Genomic DNA, 8,062 nt, shown 5'->3' with positions numbered 1-8,062 from the left:
AAAGCACAAAGAAGCAATGGATTCAATATAGAAGTTAGCTTTTGTCTGATTTCGAAAACTTCAAAAAACTTGCCACTATCAATCCCCGCCGTAAGATAGGACGGTGGCCAGGCAAGAAATAGATTTCGGGTTTTCCCTCTTCCCGCGCAGGAATTTCCCATCTTCATTTCACACACCCAGAAGCCGCGAAAAGAAAAAGGGACGAAGCGAAACGAAAAGAAGAAGAAGCGGGAGCCCATCGAAAATTCCTACGATGTGATTGGTCCGTCAGTCCCTCCCACGGATCGTGTCCCCCGAGCCGATCCCCACCGCCCGCCTCTCCCAGATCCGACGGCACACACCCCACATCACGCGGATCGAACTCCCGCCCGCTCACCGCCGCTTCCTATAAAATCCCCCGCCCTCCCTGCTCAAAGCATCTCACCGCCACACTCAAACAGCATCAGCGCGCGCTCCATTCCAATCCCGCCGCCGCATCCACAGCAGCAGTTCCAGTTCGCCGGAGAAGCAAGATGGCCGGAAGGAAGGGCGGCGACAGGAAGAAGTCCGTGACCCGCTCCGTCAAGGCCGGGCTCCAGTTCCCCGTCGGTCGCATCGGGCGCTTCCTCAAGAAGGGCCGCTACGCGCAGCGCGTCGGCTCCGGCGCCCCCGTCTACCTCGCCGCCGTCCTCGAGTACCTCGCCGCCGAGGTACCTACCCACCACATCCCGCTCTCCCTTGGTCGCTCCGAATCGATTCCCGCTCTGTTTTCCTGATCGCCATGTCTTCTCCTCTTCCAGGTCCTTGAGCTCGCCGGCAACGCCGCCAAGGACAACAAGAAGTCCCGCATCGTGCCGCGCCACCTGCTGCTCGCCATCCGCAACGACCAGGAGCTCGGCAAGCTGCTGGCGGGAGTCACCATCGCCCACGGCGGCGTCCTCCCCAACATCCACTCCGTCCTCCTCCCCAAGAAGGCCGCCGAGAAGGCTGAGAAGGCCGAGAAGTCGCCCAAGTCGCCCAAGAAGAAGGTCGCTGTCAAGACCCCCAAGAAGAAGACCACCGAGGCGTAGGCTTCCAGCAGTGATGAATGGGTGGTGGGAGGGAACATCTCAGTGGTAGAGGGTGTAGTGTGTTATGGTTAGATTGGTGTATGTAATCCTGTGTCACCAAGACAACATCTGGTTGTTTTCGTGTCGTGATCTTTGCTAATGGAATCTGAAAACTGAATCGATCCTCTACGTTGCCAAACTGTGCTCTGAATTTCCTAAATTCTATATGTTGTTTACTTGATTGGATCGTCAGTTCTTGTTTCGTACTATGATCTGAATTTCCTAAATCCTAAATCTAGAATTGTCAGTTCTTGTTTCGTACTATGCTCTGAATATTTTCCTAAATCCTAAATCTAAAATTGTCATTTCTTGTTTCGTACTATGCTCTGAATATTTTCCTAAATCCTAAATCTAGAATTGTCAGTTCTTGTTTCGTACTGTTGAGGTCGATTTTGATATAACTAGCTTCATGTAGTGTGTTTTGGTTACTTTGGTGTATGTAATCCTTGGTCGCAAGACAACATCTGGTTGTTTCATGTCGACTTTCTGCTAAACGGTTCTCTACATTGCCCAACTTGTCCTCAATTTCCCGTATTCCAAAGTTCTGTTTACTTGACTGGATCTCGAATTGTCAGTTTTTGTTTCGTATTGTTGAGGACGATTTTGACATGACCAGCTTCATCTGGGTGCGAATTGTCAGTTAGCCAGGGCGGCACCAAATCTGGCGTTGTGAATCTAGTCTATCTGGGGATTTGGGTATTATTTCTAGGGTTCGGAGGTTGATGTTTAATCTGAGAAGGGTAGTGGCGATCCATGCTGCGATTCCAATCGGGAAGCTCATGAATCAGAGCGCCACGCTCTCCTCATGCTCCAGACTGTTTGTGGGAGGTACGGTTTCGTTGGTCTCCCGCCCCTCGTGTTCAGTTTCTGGTCAATTTTGTTGTTGTTTGGAGCCGAATCTCCTCTCTGTTTGAGACCCGATCGCTTTCTGTTATGCATGGTAGATTTTTTTAACCTATTTTACTTACGAAGATGGTTTTCATACCCCCGTTGGTCCAAAATACTATCAGAATTGGATGTATCTGTTTTATTGTGTAGATTCGTTCATTTTAGGAAAAATATTTTGGACCGGAGGATGTACTAGATTGTGAACAATCCTGCATCTGATTGCAGTATTCTGGAGATTTTTCTGCAAATATCACCTCCAGTTTCAACCAAAATGTAAATGTTAAGAAGAATCTGTGAACTAATTATGGTTTCATGCTAGATTGGGAACTATGATGTGGTTGAGGATTTGTTGATGCCCTGGTATTTGTTCCACTGACTTCCTCTAGTTTTACCGAAATGTAAATGTTAGAAAGAATCTGTGAATTAATTCTGGTATCATGCTAGATTGGGAACTTCGATATGGTTGAGGATTTGTTGATGCCCTGGTATTTGTACCACTGACTTGAGTTACAGGTCTGTGGCTCTCTGCATACTCCTGCTGTTCAGTTTCTGTTACATATGGTTATTTTACGAATCTACTTAGGAAGATGATTTTCATGCTAGCTTGTGAACCATCCGGGTTGAAGATTCTGTGTAAATCATTCTGGTTTGATGCTAGATTGTGAACGTTGATATAGTTCAACATTTCCTGATGCCCTGCTATTTGTGCCACTGAATGTTGAGTTGCAGGTCTCTCCTAGGACACCAACGAGATCGCTCTGAAGGATACTTTCTCTCAGCACGGTGATGTTGTCGAAGGTACCGATCAATCTATTCTGTTATTGGTGGTCGATCTGTGATTTTGGTTGATTAGAGATTGACCTGTAAAACTGATGGATGTGTGTGACAGTGAAAGTGATATGCCACCCAGTGACAGGGAGATCGAAAGGATATGGGTTCGTCAGGTTCTCTTTGGAAAATGAAGCAGCCACTGCGTTGGAGAAGATGAGCAATGAGGTGAACTGTGTTCCATACATCTGCTGTCTCCCTGCAGGATAATATGCAGCGCCTAATAAAGTTTATCCTCTCGCTAACACAACTTTCCTGCATGATAATAATTGTTTGATTTTCAGGTGCTTGATGGTAGGAACATACGGGTGCACTATGCGAACCGCAGATAACCTTCTGGTGCTGCTGACGACATTGACATGAGTAAGGTGCTTGTTCGATACCATTTCTTTTGATATGTATGTTAAATCATGTATCATGTATGTCCAATCTGTGATGGTTAACAGTTCATGCTCTGATCTTAGAACTTGAATATGGTATCAAGTTTCTGCAAAACATCTGCCTTCCAGTAGTGTGTTTTCTATGCTGCAGCAAACGTCATATTGTAACTGACCCTGTAAACTAGAGCTTATTTTTTGGCAAATGTATTCAATGGGCTGTAGTAAATTTGGGCAATTTTGCCAACAGGAGAGTTGCATTTATTCATGCAGACATGAATCAGTAGGGATTCACAATGGGAAAAATATATTATGAATCATCTCACACTATTTAACTCGCCGATCAAGTAAATGCAAGTGAGCTTTCTTTATTTGGCCTACTGCCTTCAAGGAGCTGTAGGCCTGTAGCTCAACTAGTATAGGAGGAGTAACATACAACAGGAACCTGAATGTATATGCCTACAATGCAATTGGTCAACATCTTTTGTTGACATCACCGAGCAAGTGACAATCCACCATATCATCATTTATCAAGGAGCCTTGTGCCTTGATAGGCCGGCTACAGTATTAGTAGCATAATGATTCCTACAAAATAATGATTGGATGTCTGCACAATGCATATTACCTAGAAGTTAGAATAGTTGAAAATCAAATCTGGCATGGAACCTGGATGGCCTCATAAGTAGTACTTCTAGGCAGGAAGTCAGCCACCTCTTTATTCTTCATTCTTGTCTGATTTTCCCAATTAGAGAAAATGACTGAAAGATAGTGCCACTCTCCAGTGACATGCTAACTGGTCAGAGCTCTGAAATTAATTACTAGTTCAAGAGTTAGAGTAGGCGTCTATCTGAATTCTTACACCAGATATTACTTCCACTAAGTCTTGTAATCTGTATACTAATCCGGAACATCAACGGAATCTGAAAAAACTGTGTATCAAAGCAACTGATCAGTAAAATACCCTGACGTGTGCAATGAAAAACTACACACTCTTATGGCCCATATTTTTTCTGCTTGCATGTTATTAAAGAGAAGAAAGATTGACAAAAGGATACAGCCTAATCGACGGAAAAGAGATCCTTGCAATTATTGAATGACTGTACCTTGTATCATCAGTGCATACAGTGCCTCTCAAATTGCATACGTTCAAAATCTTCCCTTATTTCTGAAAAACTGCAGGAAGTTTGTCCGAACTGTAAAATTAATTATTGTTTGCAAGGGCTAGAGTTACTAAGGCGTCTATCGGTAGGCGCACACCATAGGCATCATTTCCTCTAGATTTTGTAGTCTGTAAACTAATCCAAACTTCGACGTAGTCGGACAAAAAATGTACATTAGAGCTAGACATCATACAGTCCTCAACTGATTTGCACTTAATCGACGGGGAGGAGCTCCTTGCAATTATTCAATAACTATCTTTTATCATCAGTTCACACGCCACCTCTCCCTATTCAAAACATCATGGCTCTAAAATCTCCCCTTCATTACGAACAAACTGCAAGAATACGCCTGAATGGCCGAGTAGGAACAAAACGTGTTCCATCATAGGCCTGATAAATTTGCCTGAAGGATCCTGCGCCCCATTTTTAATGAAACATTGTGCCAAAAAAGGGAGCAGTTTCATACACGGGGTACAGGAGATCAATTGATAAATGGGGAAATATCTGGCAGGAATTTTCTTATGGCAGACAATAGATAAGCTTGATTCCCTAACAGGTTATGGAGTTGCAGAACTATGCTGTAAGTCTGTAATTATTAATTGTACTAGAGCAGTAAAGTAATATGGGAAGGAAATATACAATAATCAAATGGATCACTCCCATCACACATCATAGGGTGCTAAGAATTAATCCACAATTATGGGGATAGGCAACTGACGACACGGTTCACCTGCACACTGTCCAGATGTTATTTTGTCAGAATTGACATTGAGTTGTACAGTACCTGTCAAGCTAGGTTCCAATAGTTTTTGTTATTGTCGCAGGCCGTCATGGTAAACTGGAGTCTCCAGTTAGTAGTTTCGTGATGATCCTGTTGGCTTTCAGTAAAGAGAAGCTGGAATGTGAAGCAAAAAAGTGGAAGAGTAGGTATTCCCGATTGCCAGACATGATATCATTTGAAAACTAATCAATAGAAACAGTTCCGCATAGCCATTATTTGATGCCAAACTCATAACTTCGCTTGTCACTATTGCTCTTTATGGAAGTTGTAGTGGCAAGGCTCGACACTAGGGAGTGATCAGTGTAAGTCAGTAACATGTTTACTGGTAATTATCTTTTTACTACTGCTAGGCCTCTCATGTAAACGTGCCAGAAAGCGATTAAGAAAGTACAAAGGCTATGTGCATCTTTACGAGAGGTCTGTTATGAACCGGTGTTCTTAGTTCACATTTCTATGGTACCAGTGGTCCTCAGGTTCTTCTATGCAGGTACAAGCTGCCAATGATGATGAAGGTGCAACAATGGAGATGGTTCTTTTTGGCTGGAGATCTGGCTGGATATTTCGGTTATACTCCGTATTACCGTTGTTGGGATCATGCCATTCGGATTTGGGAGAACTTATGTTGTGCATCTGTATTTTTCCAGTAGTTTTCTTGTAATTTGTGGAAGAAGCTGGGTCGTTCTGTCCAATTTCAGATAATGAACAATGTGTTGTCGTAGAGAAGACTGATGCCACTATAATTTGCAGCACCACTAACCTATAATGATATGTTCCGTTCAGCGTCAATTATCCTTTTTTGACATTTTTCAACTGGGTTGCTACATTGTGCGAACCGCACATGCACGAATGGAACCGTGTGTTGGGATGTGCCTTCTTTTTGACACCAGCGTCAAATTTTTTTTTTTTGAGATGAGCGTCAATTATCCTGGTACATTCACTGGACTGAAAATGCAGAAAGGACCTGTCACGCGCCGCTAAAGGCGGCATACAAGAGGTCCCTTGTTAACTTGGGCCAGTATATCACTATAGTGGGCTTATCCTCGCGACCTGGGCACCGTTCTAATCGAGTCGTAAGGTGGCATTTTCTTAAGCCCAACAGCTTCCTTAGGAAACAAGGCCCTCGAAGAAAAATGTGAACAATAATAGCAATCGAGCGTGGAGCAGTTTTCTCTCTTTCAAATGATGATCAGCGGGTCAAGTACTCAAGAATTGAGTGCGATGGTTTTGGTTTTTGGCTGCAACTGTACGATGTCGCCGTCTCGTCTTCCCTCAAGTGCAGGTTATGAAACATCTGGATTCATGAGCCGTGACGTTTGATTTGTGAATTTGCATTTTCTATTGCCCCCTCCATCCTCAGATAAATGTATTTTTAGTTTTAAGTTCAATCTTTTGAGAAATCCGATCAACTTATAAGGCCAGCCACCATGTGGTGGAAAAGTGATTCAAAGAGCTCTATGAACCGGTTCAATACAATATATAGCAGCGAATCGATTCATAGTTTCAGCATAGAAGAGCGAATCAGTGTCTTGGTTTGGTTCAAGTTGGATTTCTCTATCAAAATTAGGTTTCTATTCTTTTTTTTTTGAACAAGATAGGTCCCGAAGGACCTGGAGCATGCATTATATTGTCGGTGGTGCCACAGTTACAAAGAGGATTTCAAAGAAAAGGAAAATTACAACCAAGTCCCTATATTTTGCACTAAGCACCCTACAAAGACGCGCAAAAACGCGATCGAGTCCATTGCCGACAGTTGTTGACTTTCCGGCGCAGCCGCCGCATCCATCCCCGGGGACGAAACCACTTGAGGACGGAGCAACGCTCGTCGCCACGCCGTAGTCGAAGAAGATCCTCCAACGCTGGAGGAGAAGGCTCGAATCAAGTCCGAGCGCAGCAGGGCCAACCCTATGGCCAAGGATAGCGACGGCCGGAGCTAGCCGACGCTTGGAGACTGCTGCTGAGGTCGCACGCTCCAGGAACCTCGAGCACCTCCTCTGCAGGGTCATCGCAGCCACACGCATCCTCTCCTCCCCCTCGCCACCAAGGCCGGCCAAGAGGAGATGGAGACGGACCAGGCCACCGAAGCAGAGATGGCTAGGGCGCTTATTGAAGCAGGGGCGCGCCGGAGTGTAATATCCCAGGTTTAGAGACAATAAAATGAGAGAACACCAAAGTGTGCATTGCATCCATGCATAGAAAATCCGGGGAATTTTCGCGCTTCAAATAAAACTTACCACGAGAATCGAAGTTTCACTTGACTTGCTGGAATTGAAGTAGATCATCAAGTCAAGCGCTATAAACTTCACTGTGATCTTTCCTAAAAACCTTGTTTTGGGTAGAGATGATTTGATCTATGGATTAGACCAAATGGAATTATATTTACAACAAACAACACCTTAAGTAAGGGTCAACTATAAGATCTTATAAAGGATCTCAACATGACATTCCTTACAACAACAAGTTCTTTAAGAATCAAACACTAACTTATTAACACTTCAAAGTTAGCAACTACTTTTGTGTGTAATTTAATTCACTTCTAAACTTATTAATAAATAAGGTAAATCACAGGGTCTAAAGTGCATAAAGGCTACACATTCTTATTTAAATCATAACTTATTAAGTATATGAAATATCATAAAACTAAATCCATTTACATTACGATTTATAGTTCAAACTATTTGAATCAAACTGACTATGAGTATTTTGAAACACTTATGATCATGCCTTGGTGAAATCAAGCACCAACTATCCAAATTTGAGGAATAACCTTCAACCTTGATCTTTTGATCAATATTATAATATAAATCCAATCCAATATGATATAGTGACTCATCCACAATAATAAAACCATCCACAAGATATTTAGTAACAAATGCCACTTGGCTAACCAAAAATAAATCATATGAGAGGATAATGATCTTGCCACATAGGATGAAAATATCT

At 43.3% G+C, this 8,062-nt stretch overlaps 1 pseudogene; it reads left to right on the top strand.

Annotated features, from left to right (window-relative positions):
• The first annotated feature begins 512 nt into the window (after positions 1–512).
• LOC124662559 lies at positions 513–3,249 on the top strand (annotated as a pseudogene).
• The last annotated feature ends 4,813 nt before the right edge of the window (positions 3,250–8,062 follow it).

The sequence above is a fragment of the Lolium rigidum genome, chromosome 6, assembly GCF_022539505.1.
Source record: "Lolium rigidum isolate FL_2022 chromosome 6, APGP_CSIRO_Lrig_0.1, whole genome shotgun sequence".
Lineage (NCBI taxonomy): Eukaryota > Viridiplantae > Streptophyta > Magnoliopsida > Poales > Poaceae > Lolium > Lolium rigidum.
Note: the sequence above shows the minus strand (reverse complement) of the source record. Positions and strands in the feature narration are given on the sequence as shown.